The 14,435-nt window shown below is 43.2% G+C and overlaps 1 long non-coding RNA gene across 4 annotated transcripts in view; it reads right to left on the minus strand.

Annotated features, from left to right (window-relative positions):
• The window catches only part of LOC106850397 (uncharacterized), a 79,980-nt gene that overhangs the window by 39,617 nt on the left and 25,928 nt on the right, over nucleotides 1-14,435 (minus strand). The window lies entirely within an intron of this gene.

Below are 14,435 nucleotides of genomic sequence, written 5' to 3' on the forward strand. Positions count from 1 at the left end.
GCCAGACCTCTTGCTTTTCAGGACAGGGATAGCATCTGGGCAGGTCTAAGCCATCTGGAATGAAACCTGCCAGGCTGAATCCACAAGCATTTGAGGTCTGAGTGCTGCAGGTACTTCCCCAGCAGAGAGAGGCATCAGTGTCAACAGAGCCTTGTGCAGAACCTCATGGATCTTGTCTGTCCTTGTCACGGGGACTCAAAGCACAGGAGCAGAGAGGAATGTAGCACAGCTTAAGGTCTCTGATGAGACAACCAGAGGATATAGGTTAAACCCGAAGGAAAACCCTCTCCAAAAAAGATTCCTCCTGTCTTTCCTTTCCAGATGTGTAGAGTGCTTGCTCAGTTTTTTTCTTTGCAAAACTAAAGTTATTCCAATGCTACCTTTTTTTTTAAACATAGAAATATGGATGATTACCAGAAAAACAAATAATTGGGATGGAGCCCAGTTGAAATCATTGAGGCAACTGAGTATGCCATGTGGAGAAGAGGGAATTGCAGTTAGGGATTGTCTGTTGTCACATTTAGGATAAACATGACAAGGAATAGCTGTTTGTCCTCCCGCTACTGAGGACAAACTAACCACTCACAGTCAGGAAAAGATTGACATCTGGGATTTCTCAGAAAGAGGTTGAAGAATCTGAAATAAGAAGTTCCTTGGAAATACTCTCTTTTCTACCCATATTCATATAAGCACATAAACACACAAGTTTATTTTTGAATTCCATCATGTTTTTCAGATTTTAAATCTACGCTAAGATACTTCCTTAAAATGTATTTTTATCTTCCTGGATTAAGTTTAGATTAGTCACCTCCTGGGGGAAATGAAATGTCTCTTGGTCTATTCAGCTCCCATGCTGGAGATTACCCTCATTTTCATTAGCCACACAAAGCAAAAACTGCAGTAACCTCAGGCTCAAAAATGAGACCCTGACAGGTCAATTCTCACATTTTTAATTGAAATAAAGATAACACAAAATTAAGTCTGGGTCAAGGGATGAGCACACCTATTTTTTATCTCCATGTAACGTACAGGGTTTCTCCCTGTGAGAACACATGAAATATTCTGGCCATCTGGAACTGAGAAAGGTCAAAAACTACCTCATCTGCTCTCTGGTCCAGGTCTTTCCCCTGTCTAAAAGCATTCCCTAAGAAAAAAACAAAAACAAACCAACTTCATTAGCCAACAGCCTGTTTCTATTTTTCTCGCAAATTTGCCCATATCTGTCCCCATCTCAGATTATCACAGCATTATGGGTCAGGACACTGAAGTATTCACAAAGCAGTATTGCAGATGTGACACTCAATGAAACACAAGAGTCCAAGCCAGGTAATGCACATGCCTTAGCTCTACCAACAAGTATAGAGAAGTGTAATAAAGAAAGAAGCAGCAATGTCCAACAGGCACATTAGTCTTATTTAAACAAAGTTATTTAAACTGTTGGGAAGCACTTTGGGATGCTGCAATCATTTACAGAGTCAAGCATTCAAGGTTGAAGATTCGAGGATGGAAGAGTAGCCTTTGATATATTGCCATTTTCCCCACTTATATCTCAGGATTTGAGGCTTGTGTAATCATAGTCCTGGAGCTACTGATATTGCTTCTGTCTCCAGTTCTCCTCGACAGCCAGATACATGTCTACATTGAAAGGATTTCCACTCATAAGAAGTTTTCACAGAAGTATTGAAAAGCTGGTGTCGAGATCAAATGCACTCACTCTAACTTTTACTTCTGGCCACAGCCCACAGCTGAGATTCTTGACACATCAAAGGCTCAGGGCACCAAACAAATTGTTGGTTTTGCAAGTAACAAATAAAACGGGTTTACATAGTAGAACAGATGCTTGTGGTCTTCAGGGTGGGACTGACCAAAGAAAGCAATGAATAAGCAGCACTGTGAGCTCATGACTCAGATGCCATGTCCCCACTGGCCCACAGCAACAGATTTCTTGCCTCAAACCCAATTCTCTTCAGATGCAGCTTGTATCTTTTTCACTATGGGCAGTGTTCTGAGTGCCTCAGGGAAGAAGAGAGGAGGACATCCAGAGCCGACAGTGAGAAAACACTCTGAATTATTCATATCACTCAAGTAGGAAAATTAAAATTAAACTACCTTACATGACAATCGAAGATATACTAACACTGAAGAAATTCCACAGCTACTTTTATGTGCTACACAGCGAACTAAAGCTAGAATGAAACACTTAATGGTTAAAAGGCTCACCTGTTTGTTTCCTCTGTGGATGGATATATTTCTTGTTTTGCCTTCATCTATATCAAGTCTTTACATAACTGCTGGCTTCATACCCGAGGCTATCTTCCCGAATCAAAAATCTCTCCCATGCTAGTAGCAGAAGAATAGACTGCTTCTAGCTTTTTAACTTGTTAATAATGAACTTGCTCTTGTCTGTTCTCCTTATCCCCTTCTCCCTGTGCAATACCTGCCTTGATAAGTACATGGCTTTTGCATCAGTGTTCAAGTCAGTTTTCTGTACTTGCTTGGACGGCTGTCAGGGCCAGTTTTTGAGGTGCAGTCTCCTTTTGATAGCTCCCGACAAGCTGTGCTAGAGGAGAGCTGGTTCCCAAAATACATTTCTCTCACACTTGTTTTTCAGGGTTCTCCACTCAACAGTGTGGTAACGAGAGGCACTCCAGACTGGGTTTAATGCTACCATATGCTAGACAGCATGAGAATCCATACTGCAGGAGAGCAGCCGGTACATTTCCATGTTAACAGAAGCCTGATTGCAAATTGCATTTAGTCTCAACAGCTCAGTTCACTGCACACAGATGCCATGGGGGACTGTAAAGTTAGCAAGATGTGGGGGAGTATGGTTAAATTTTTCAAAAAGAGCCTTGGCTGATCTGATGCCACAGACATTTAGAGCTGATGCCACAGAAGAGAGTTACTGCTGCATTTCTTTTGCCATAAATGAATAAGAGTAATAATGTCATGAGCTGTTAATCAAATTACACTCTTGCAAGGCTGGTGATTGTCTGCTGATACAAACAGCAGCATCGGCATTGTCAAACACCGCTCTTATAACTTGACAGCCAGCATGTAAACGAAGTCAAAGACGAATTTACTCTTTCAAAATAGGTCAGCATGAGAGGAGATGGGTTTCCAGAGTGTGCAGTGTCTCCCTGGGCTGGGTGCATAGGGTACCTCAGCTCTTACAGCAGACTTGACATAACTGAAGGTACAACAAGACTAAATGAATGAACTGAGAGGTAAACCTGCCCCATTGGATCCTCTCAGAGCAGGTACAGGAGCAGAGCTCTCCTCCACTTACTCGTATATGACCAAACAAATCAACCTGGTAGCCTCTGTCCAAGGCCTCTGCCACAAAAATACCCAGGTCAGCTCATCCTAAAGGGCCTTCTAACAAGACTAAGCAGAGAGGCCAAAGACTACTCACTGCCTGGGCTGAGCCACAGGACACAGACTCAAGACAAGGTAAAGGTGCCTGACAATGTTTGTGGGGATGGTACGGGGGGTGGTTTCACTGTGCAAAGCTCCTAGGGCAGCACTAACGCACAGATAATTGAGTACCTTTAAACATGAATTTAAACACATACACCAGTGCACAAACACTGTGTGTAAACACAGCCCTTATGCCATGGAATAAATGCTTTGCTTCATGTGAATCAGGTGAGGTCTTCTACTCCCTCCTCTTTCTATCACCAGAAAACATCACACATTTCAGCTGCTTAGATCAGTGTTGGTAAATAAAGTAGATAGTCTCTTAAGGTTTCTTTTCCAGTCTAGCATCTCTACAAAGCATTCCCACATTCTTCAAGGAAAGGCTTTCCCCACCCCTACTGTATAGCCAGTCCATAAAATTTATTGTTAGTGAAGGTCACCAAGTCAAATACTGCAGCTGGGTCATTTTATAGACATTAACAATTCCTTTAGCTATGAGAATAAAGGTAAAAGTGATCTAAATCCTGCTCTTGAGGACACGAGCCAAATGTACATCAAGGTCAGGAAGGAATTGCTCCCACACATGAATCACATAAGGGATTGCACTGCCTATCAAGCTCATAGTGGGGTTAATTTCTTCCCTGCTTCTCCCACCACGTGTTACCAGAAGCTACAGGAGCAGACAGGAGAGTGCTGTATACCTACACTTTTGCAGTTTCACAGAGGAGTGACCACCAGCCAGAAGATGCAGGGCTCCAGGTTTCTCAGGCATGAAAACAATTGCATGATTCCCTAAAGCTCTGCATTAGTGAGGTGGCAGCAGCTTCCATGCTCTGTGAGCTGCCTCATGCAGTTCCAGGAATCAAGTGCTATAGCTCAGAGGAATTGGCTTTACATTTCCAGGCAACAATGCCACTGCCAGGCAAAAGGCATTTTTCAGACTCTCCCTCTAAACACAGTCCCAGGAATCAAGCATCCAAATGGAGAGAGAAAGGAAAGAGCCATTTTCCCAGGAGGTGTCCTAATAAACCCCAAACAACAACAAAAAAATATCATAGAGGAGCTCAGGATTTCAGACAGTAAGAAAAATATAAGTTTTCTCCATCTTGGCTCACATCACAGGATGGGGACTGCAAACCTGTTGGCAGGGGGCTCCATGCCTAGGGAGCCAGGAGGATTTCATGAGGAGTTAGGATGATCCATTTAGGACTACCAAATATCAAGCTTCCATAAAGAAGATTTCTTCCTACCCTCAAAGCACCTAAAGTGCATTAGTCACTTGCCTAGGGATGCTCAAGAGACCAGGATAAAGCTCTCAGTGAGAGCTCTCAATCCCAGACCAATGGGAATTGCTGGGAGAAGACAGCCAAGTGCCCCAAGTCGTTGGAACCATCAGCAAGAAGCTTTGTATGAGAAGCAATCCTGCTCAAGCAGCCAGCTGCTGAGCTGGCTGGGAGTAAGCCATGGAGCTGGCTGCTCCTTGGGTGTCCCATGAAGCATAACAAATCCATTTAGACCTGTAAAGCAGGCATGAAAGCAGGGACGAGTTCCCAGCTGGAGCTGATTTCTCCCATGAAACTTGTTCCATGGTTCCAGGCAACCATGTTTCATAACATGAAGGTAGAAAATCCCCATCCTTTTATGCAGTTCTCGGCTTTCATTTTTCACTTTTTGTTATATGAATGGGTGGTTTAGTATTTCTCTCCACTGCTTGGACTACTTTGTGAGGCTGCTGACTCCTTTTTGCCCTCCAGCATGGATGGTCATGTTGTGTGCTGAGCAAGCCAAGGCCTACAGTGATCCAAATGCTGAGGGTGAGCAATACTGAGCAATACTTAGTGGCCAGCTCTCATAGTCAGCTCTTTCACTGAGTCACATCTCATTACTCAGTCTTAATCACAGCTATCAGAGCTCCAACAAGGCACCCAGAAATATCTCAGTCATACAATGGTTAGGCTAAAGCATGGTTAATAACCATCTCATTCCAGCCCCTCTGCTGTGGGCAGGGAACTTCCCAGCAGTTCAGGCTGCCCAGAGCCCCCTCCAGCCTGGTCTTGAACACCTCTAGAGATGGCAAGTCCACAGCATTCCTGGGCCAGTGCCCCACCACCCATATAGCAAAGAATTTCTTCCTAATATCCGAACCTACCTTCCTACATCTTATAGCCATTCCCCCTTGTCCTATCACTACATGCACTGGAGTCTATGCTCTCCAAGGATTTTCACCCTAAGGAATAACAAAGGAATAACAGCACTTCCAGGAACAGCCCCTATCCTGGATTCCAGAGGCATGAGGGGAAGTCAAGTGGATTCCTGAAGCTCAAAGAATTGTTGCTCCAAGCAAAGTTGTGAAGCTGCAATGAACTCTCAGAGTGTGCAAGATTGATTGCACACTGAGCAGTGGAGACCAGGCTCCATTAGTGCTGTGTGTAGTATGGAGACCTACTTTGGTTTAGTTTATTAGTAAATAAAAAAAAAACAAACAAGAAGTCTAGTCCTAACCTCCACTGTGCAGATTTCTCCTAGTAATGAAATCCATCATTATTTCTGGCCCTAAGCCATGCTTCCTCTTCTTTCTGCCATTCACCAGTCTCACCTGTGTTTTTATCAGTCTCCTTCAGGCTTCTGCATAGGACTTGGCTTCAATTGTTACTGTAGGATTTACAGGTTTGATCTGAGCAGCTAAACCAGGGAAAGAAACCAATGACCCTGGAGACTCCCCTGTTCATACCAATACCAGCAGCATAACTCTTGTTTCTGCCAGAACATGAGTCTACAGAAGGGCTTTCCTTAGACTTAGGGAAGATGCATCTAACATCATCATAAAAGGGTGGGGTTTTGGTAATACATACACTAGAAAAGAGAATTGTATAGCCCATGTTAATTTTTTTAGAAGCAAATATATTAAGATAAGCATTTTCCACACTTTGGAAAAAGGGCCTGAAATTCAGAATCCCGTGGTTGAGAATATCTGCCAGGCCCTGGCCATGTCCATCTGATTGACATTTCATATTTCATAGAGCCTGGCTCCACAATAAGCATCTTCATCTGGGAGCAACAACACCCAAGACCAACCTGTTCAGCCTCACCCATATTCCCATCCCAGCAGGGGAAATATCAGGAGGATTATAACTGGCAGACAATGAACACAATGAAATTGCCTTTTTTTTTTTTTTTGAAAGCAGAAATGTATAATTTGGCAGCATACAGCCTCCCATAGGTATGTCATGCAAGAAATCTCCTTAATGCTATTAGGATTCCATGAATTTTGTCCTCTACAGTCAAACATCCTGCTCTAAAATATGGAACTTGAGGAGGACAATTAAGCTTATTTTTGTTGTTAGCAAACAATTTCCAGTCTCCTTCTCCAAAACAGCTGAACCACTCTAACTGGAACTTTCCAAAACACAAAGAAAGAAAAAACAAAACCAAGACCAAAATGAGAGAGAAGAATGACCTTTTGCACAGTAGGCATCAGCTGAAGCAGTTAAAGTCTGCAACCTGGGAGCTCTTACAAACACTGGATTTTATGGAAAAGCCTTAACTTTGTTGGTGATCCTGACATCTCTACCTGTAATGCAATGCTGTAAAGACTGACAGTCTGCTGAATGGCCTGCACCACAGAGAAGAATTACATACTCTTGCTATATAAAGGAAACATCCATGGCCTGAGTTCAAGTGTTGACTTAACTGCAGATGCAAAGTTTGACTCAAATGAGAGCAGTTCTGCCCTGGACAAGGTATTGCAGCTTGTCTACTGCAGCATCACATCACCTCATTTCACACTGCACAGAGAAAGTCACTCTAAAGATTAGAGTAGGATTAATCTGGGTGCCAGCCAAGCTTCCCCAGCAGGAGACAACTTTTTTTTCAGAATTAAACAAATAAACAAAAAACCCAATCAACCAACCAACCAAGCAAAAAATTTCACTAAAAAAAAGTACGCCTGCCACTCTAGAATTCATGTTCTTTTAGCTCATTTACTAAGCAGGCACCATGTTAAGAGCTGTAACTCAATTAATACTTCAGAGTTTTTACTTGGCCTCTGCACCTAGTCTTTAAAATTTCCTTGAATTTCTTGCATATCCAAACTTTCCCTCTGAGTTGCTGTCATAGTCCAAAGGAAAATTAAATCAAAAATTGGAAAAAATAACAAACCCTACACACCACCTACAAAGGTCTTATATTGTCCAGCAAACAAAGGCTATCTGCTTTGGGCTCTTGCTGTTTGGTACCTACAGACAGCAGCTTTCTCCTTTGCCTCCTTCTGTCCACACCCAGACAGCTACAAAATACAGAGTGCAAATAATGACAAGTTGTACCTGGATATCTATCAGAGAGCAACCCAAAATGGATCTTTTCTCTGGCTTAAAGGTGAGGTACCTGCCATGCTTCAACAGAAAAACTCCTTGACATCCATTCTAGGAGCTTTTTCGATACCAAGGGCGCTGGAGGAGGAAAAGAAACAGAAAATCCACAATGCAGAACTCATTTCATATTGCCCTGATTCAAGGACTGAACAGCTCTGTCCATGAGACACTTGACTTCAGTTTTCATCTACACCACTAGTTCAACTCCCCTTGTTGAATTCTCTGGCTTGGGACTTCACTCTCAGCTTGTTGCTGTCTGAGTAGGCTAGCAGATACCACCTCTGTTGTTCAACTGCTCTTACCTCAACCCATCGGGTTTACATTGCTTTTTCTTCTGTTCTCCTCTCCACCAGGGCCAGGGAAGTGAGTGGCTGTGTGTTACTTCACTGCCAGGTGGGGTTAAATCACAACACCCTCACAAACACAGGCTTTCCTGGGGCAAGCTGGCTGATTGTGCTCCATCTCCAGAGCACCCTACACCTCTGCTCAGGTCACAGGCCATCCAAACCAACAGCATGGAGCTCGTATCTCCTAAGCGGGCTAGGCATACCTGGGGGTGGCAGAGGACATTCCTCCTGGGATAGCCTCTGGCAATGCTCCAAGACTACAGATGTATGTTGGGCTTTGCTGCACTGTGGACACATCACAAGCTCGAGACATAAAAGCAGCTAGGCTGGAAATTCAATGGACAGCTAAAGGTTAATCTACACTCGTTTGATTGTCAAGCACCTGAGATATGACGACAACACATTGGCACACTGTAATTGCAACATATTATTAAGTACCTTCAGTCCCCAAAGGCTAAGACACTTTTGAAAAAATAATAAAGCTAATGCACATAATAGCCTGTGTCTTGTTATTTAAGAAACCTCTTCCCGGCACTGGACGTTGACAGAACGTGTAAATGCACTTTCTCCAATAACTATGCACAAGGAGCAGTTTGATGGAGTGCCAGAAAGCACAATGACTGTTCTACCTTAGCAATGTACTGAATATGACATGTTCCCTTTAGAACTAATTGCTTTATTTAAAAAAAAAAATATAAAGCCATTTACTAAATCCTAGCCTGGTCTCTCCCCTTGATGAGCAATTTTAGACTGCACATTGGAGCTTTTGTTTGTTGCTAAAAGACAGGGAGAAAAAGCATGTTTTGTTAAGTAATTTTAATTTATAATGGAAAATAGTTCAGAAGGGTATTTTTCATTATACTACATGAACATATGCATTACATATTCTGCTGGGCCTTCCCTTATGTGACTCAAGTTCAGGCTGTCAAACACAACCCTTTGCATCTAATAAATTACCCTATGCCAAGATAGTTATAACTATTGACACAGACCAAGCTATACCTCTGAAAGTCAGAAAATACTCTTTATTATCCTTCTTCTGCATTCCCTCACTCATAATAGAAAAGCACTTCAAGAACTGCTTCCAAAATTCACTGCATTCTTACTATCAAACTGCTTTCCACCTCCCTATCTTAAAAAAAGTAAATCAGGAATTCCTCTTCTTGTGCCTTCAAGAGAGAAACAGCTGTAATGACTTCATAGACAAATGAATGCCATTTCCAACAGAACTATTTCATTTTTTTCCCCCTACTTCAAAAAATTAGAATAATTTCACAACAAGCCCTAGGGAACAAGCTCATGAAAATTCACAGAGCAGACAGCATGAGGAAAGTGTTTGGTTATATATTTCAGGAGGCAGGAAATGGGCCTATCTGCTGCTCTGTGAGCAGTGAGAATAATTATGCATGCATTTACTGCATCCCATAATCATCATCACCACAAAGATGACATTTCATAGCTGAGTTGAGAATGTGTCTTTCCCAAAATTATTTTTTGTTTGGAATGAGAAATTTTTCTAAATAATGGCTATGGAGGATAGACATAGGAACGCACAGATTTGAGAGTCAAAACCCTATCACTAGCTGTCTAAATAATTCTATAATTAATTCCACATCAGCAAAATTGTAACATGTCTGTCTGTAGCAGAGTCCCAGGCTACTGGGAATTTCTGTTAGATATTATAAATTGGTGCATTAATGTGAACTACTCAGACTGTGTTTGCATAGGAGAGCTCCCGTGGACTTCGTAAAACCTTGGTCAGGTTTGGAAGGGGACAACAGCTCTCTCTTCACTGTTTGATCCTGGAGAAAGTGTCCAGGGCCCAGTCATTGCCTCGCTATAGAATGGTAGGCATTAAGAACAGGAAGAGTTGTGTTTCTTAGGGGCTCTCCTTTCCTCAGATTACCCAGAAGCAGAGCTCATCTCTTAGCTCAGTGGTGAGGGATAGGACAGGAGGAAGAAGGAGCAGCTTGAGGCACAGTGGGCTCAGCAGACATTCCTTCCCCAGGAGTATTTGCACCCACTGGGTCACGGCTAGTACCAAAGATGCACCAAAGCCCTGCTATCAAGGGGATTACTTGTCCAGTTGCTCTGGCTGAACTTGCTGCTGGATTCCTACAGCAGAGGAGAGCTGCTCCAGAAGCAACCAGGCTCAACACACCTATCCCTGCCTCCTCTGCACTCTGCTTTTCTCACTGGTTACACATTAGACCATGATAATCAGTCACAAAACCACATCTCGTCACCTTTTCTTACTGTGATGGTGCTAAACCTAGCTCTGCTCCTTACTGATTCTCCAGCTTGGGTAGAGTAAAGATCAGGGCACAGCTGAATCAGTAGCAGTTGCCCCATGAAATAAACTGGATTGACATGTAGGAAGTCATGGCTGCTTCTAATCATAAAAGACTTTAGGTGAATCACTGCACTTGTGTCCCTTCTTCTGGTAGTCCTGACATCTTGATGTTTTTCTTCAAGGGACTAGAACTCCAAAAAGTCTTTTAGAAAGCTAATTTCTATTTTCATTGGAGAAACAAGAAAGTGGGGCCCTGTTTATGACATAGATTTTAAAGAGAGATGGGTGCAAATCAACTCTCACCTCTGCAAGAGATGTATTGTTATATTATATGAGGAACTCATTAGTGGGCACACTAGATCACAACATTCTTTTTCTATTCCAGTGTGACTTGGACTTTCTGATCCACATCAGTTTCTCACAGCCAAGAGGTTTATACAGGCTGACTGGCCTGCTATGCACAAACCTTCATTTGTAAATGGTTCCTTGCAGGTAAGTAGTGCCTAAATCTTAGTGCAGGAACAACTGCCTGCAAAAGAGTAGTTTTCAATGCAAAGAGGGCTCAAGATCTAAATTGGCCACAAGCCTGCCTTTGTCTGCCTAGCACACACAGATCAGAAATCCTTACTTCTTTGCTAGGTAAATACGTAGCAACTACTTGCAAATGCAAGGCATGCTCTCCAAGTATCCTGTGCAGTACAGTACACACTGTGCAGAGAATTGCTACCCAACTTCAGGCCAGGACAAACTGCTGGCTGGACAAGAAAGTGACATCTACCCAACAATATGATGTCACCTTATGCATTTGGGGGAGGAACAGAAAAAGCTTGATTTGTTCTGGCTACAGATGGGGATGCAGCTTGAAATTAATTGATTGTGAGTACATTCAAAGTAACAGCTTGGTCCACTTCCAGCAAAATCCAATGGCAAAACTCTAGGGCAAACACTAAGCATGCCAGACTTTCTTCCCTAAGACTTCATCTCACACTTCACTGTTTAGAAGCAGTCAGACCCTCTATGCACATTGCTGGGGAAGTTCTAATCAGCCATTCAGACCTGAGCTCCCTCAGTGGTGGGGATTGGAAGAGGCAAACTAGGCTGATGAGTAAAAAGTTTTCTTTGTTTAAAGATTTAAGTTAGAGAAACAAATTAATTAGGATGAAACTTGCATGAAGATCCTTCAGCCAGGAATCCACTCCACAGTTTGTTCTTTCTACCTGTATAGTCTCTATTATAACAGCATCTCAGCACTTTGGAAATTCACTAAATTTCATCATAAGCAGTCTGAGGCATGAGGATGTCTGCTGCCCCCTTTCAAGAGATACATCTCTGCAGAATTAGCCTAAGGGATCTAACAGTGGCATTCTGGAGGACAATCCTTGTCTCATGCATGTCCAGTCTTCATTTTCTGCAACACAGTTTTTCCTACTGTTTGCTTTGCTTTTCCCCAGATACCTTACACTCAGCTCAGAAAGCAGAGCTCAGCCAGTGTGCTTTTACTGCCATTTACAATCAATTTAACTTCCTGGCTCTGGGGCACCTTTTGCTGGTCTTGTGACCACTGCCACAGTTCTGTTTAAATCCAGAATAATTTGCTGACGTGGAAATTAAACCATTGTTCTTTTGATGCCATTAAACCAAAGTGCTGACAATTGGAACAATCATTCCAGCAAAACGGTCAGGAGTATCCACGTTTGTCATCCAGATAAAGAGTGTTCAATTCATAAAAAGCCAAAAGATGAGTTCCCAAAGTACAAGTGTCACAAAATTGGAATCCAAGTGTGTTTTCTTAGAGCTACTTAATAGAGAGAAGTGTCTTTATTTAGCACCTGTCATCTCAAGTTCCCAAAATGCTCTCTCAAAAATTAAGTTTCCTAATAAGCCTTCCTAGCCAGACATCAGGCTCCAATTTACAAGGGGTAAACTTGTTTAAGGTCACCCAGCATGGGAAAGAAGAGCTGGGAAGCAGCTCCAGGAATCCAGAGGACCACACCCCTCACTAGCCACTAGACCACACAACTGTCCCCATTTCACTTGAGTCATTATTAAGCAGGATAGAAGAACACTGTGGTTTTATTTTATGTCAGCTGAACTCTTGTATTAACATTTTACTGTCCCACTGATGTTTTGCCTAGAACATTCTGTAATCCACAAATTAATATGTGAAGAACATCCAGTACAGTTTGGAGGAATAAAAAAATTATCCAAATGGCAAAGAAATTTTGATTTCCAGCAGTTTCATAAATCAGATGTGCTGGAGAAAAAAAGGTTCCTTATTTTATCACACATAGCCTTTTGTCATGCCAGCAAAACTGCTGCCCTTCCCAAAACCAAGCAGAAACCCTATTGTTGCGGCAAACCCCATCTGGTCACATGGAGAACTTAAAACCTCATGGCATTCTGTTTCACATCGACAGAAAGGGAGTTCTGCTCCAAATACATGACAAGGGCCAAAAATAATTTTGCTTTACCTAGTCACAGTATCTGAAGTTTTTGTTGCCTGCTCATATTCACCACTTCATGTTTTCTATGATCCTGCCTTTAGCTTCTGGAATAAGGGTTTCTCTGCCCTGAAAATTCTGCCTTATTCTCATTTTTGTGAAATCTCTTTTTTAAAGGATCCTTCTAGGCGGGAGAAGATCCTCCCCTTCTAAGGGCAGATCTGTGCTGCACACAATGCAGTGAAGTGCAAAACTAAGGCAAAACCCAATTCCAATTCAGAAAGTCTTTGAGCAAAGTAGCAGGAAACATGCCCAGGCTTGGATTGGCACAGGCAGTGCTTGTGCAGAGTACAGCTGGGGAGGTCAAGGAACACCATCACTGCTCCCAAAGTCCAATGCTCCAGCCTGAGCTGGAGAGCCAGCACGGAGCCAGGCAGAGCATAAACCCTAATCTGAACTGAATTATTTAAAATGCATTGAATGGGAAGTAATTAGCGAGCATCCCCACCTGCCATGGGGATGCCATGGGCTGCCTGTCCCCTGCCCCGCCAGGGATGTCCCGCTGGAGCTCTCCCGGTGCTGAAGGCTCCGGGACACGGCTCCGGGCGGGAGCAGAGCACAGCCAGAGCCAGCTGGGAGCGAAGCTGCGGGAAAAACGCAGTTTAAGGGCTGAACTGAGCCTCAGTAAGACCGACTGACACTGATGGAAGGGGGAATGCCAGCAGGGAGGCTCTGTACTGCTGGCATGAGACAGCTGAGAACAATTGTGCTACACGTCAAGGTTTTGAGAAAAGTACCTCCTTTCTGCTCCCCCGGAGCCTTTGCTTAATAAAGTGGTGCTCTCCCTCTGCCTCTCCCAAGAAAAAACTGCAAACCCAAGAACAGTTTAAGGGAAACAAAGCCTCATCCCTCTGGTCAGAGATATTACACCACTTCACCCAAAAGCAGTTCACCTTAGCGTCCCTTGGCCAGCTTCCAGCTTGGGTTATCAGAGCCTGCACACCTAAATTCAACTCCCAGCAGTAATCAGGCTGTCCTGCTTCATCCCTCACAAGTAAACACCGTTCTGGATCACAATTCAGCCAGAAGTGAATGTGACTGGACATGTGCCTGGATATCCAGCACTTTGAATGTGCTTCAGGCACATCTAGGATAGAAGAAGCTAAAATACAGATCAGAAGGTCAAGAGGAGGTAGTTTTAGCAAGTGTCTGGTAGGCATGAGCACAACACAGCTGTCATGGCCTTACTCAGATACCAGAGTTTGTGGGTCTCCTCTTTAACTCACCTCGAATGACAAAACTGAATTTAGATGTCCCAGACTGAGGCAGCAATTTCCTTAGCACACACAACAGATTTTCTCTTCTCTGGTCAGCATAACTTCTTAATCCTTTATGATCACCCACAGACTGATGTAGAAGTGATTCCCATGAGACCAGCTCTCATTCTGTGCCTTGGTTGGTATTTTTCCCAGTGTTATCATGTCTTTAAGGCAACTTCAAGGATCCAGCAGTGGTTGCACTCAGTGCTGGGCTGCTGCAAGTTTGGATTCTGCCAGACTGTGTG

This window comes from Sturnus vulgaris, chromosome 10 (genome assembly GCF_052056855.1).
Source record: "Sturnus vulgaris isolate bStuVul1 chromosome 10, bStuVul1.hap1, whole genome shotgun sequence".
Taxonomy (NCBI): Eukaryota; Metazoa; Chordata; class Aves; order Passeriformes; family Sturnidae; genus Sturnus; species Sturnus vulgaris.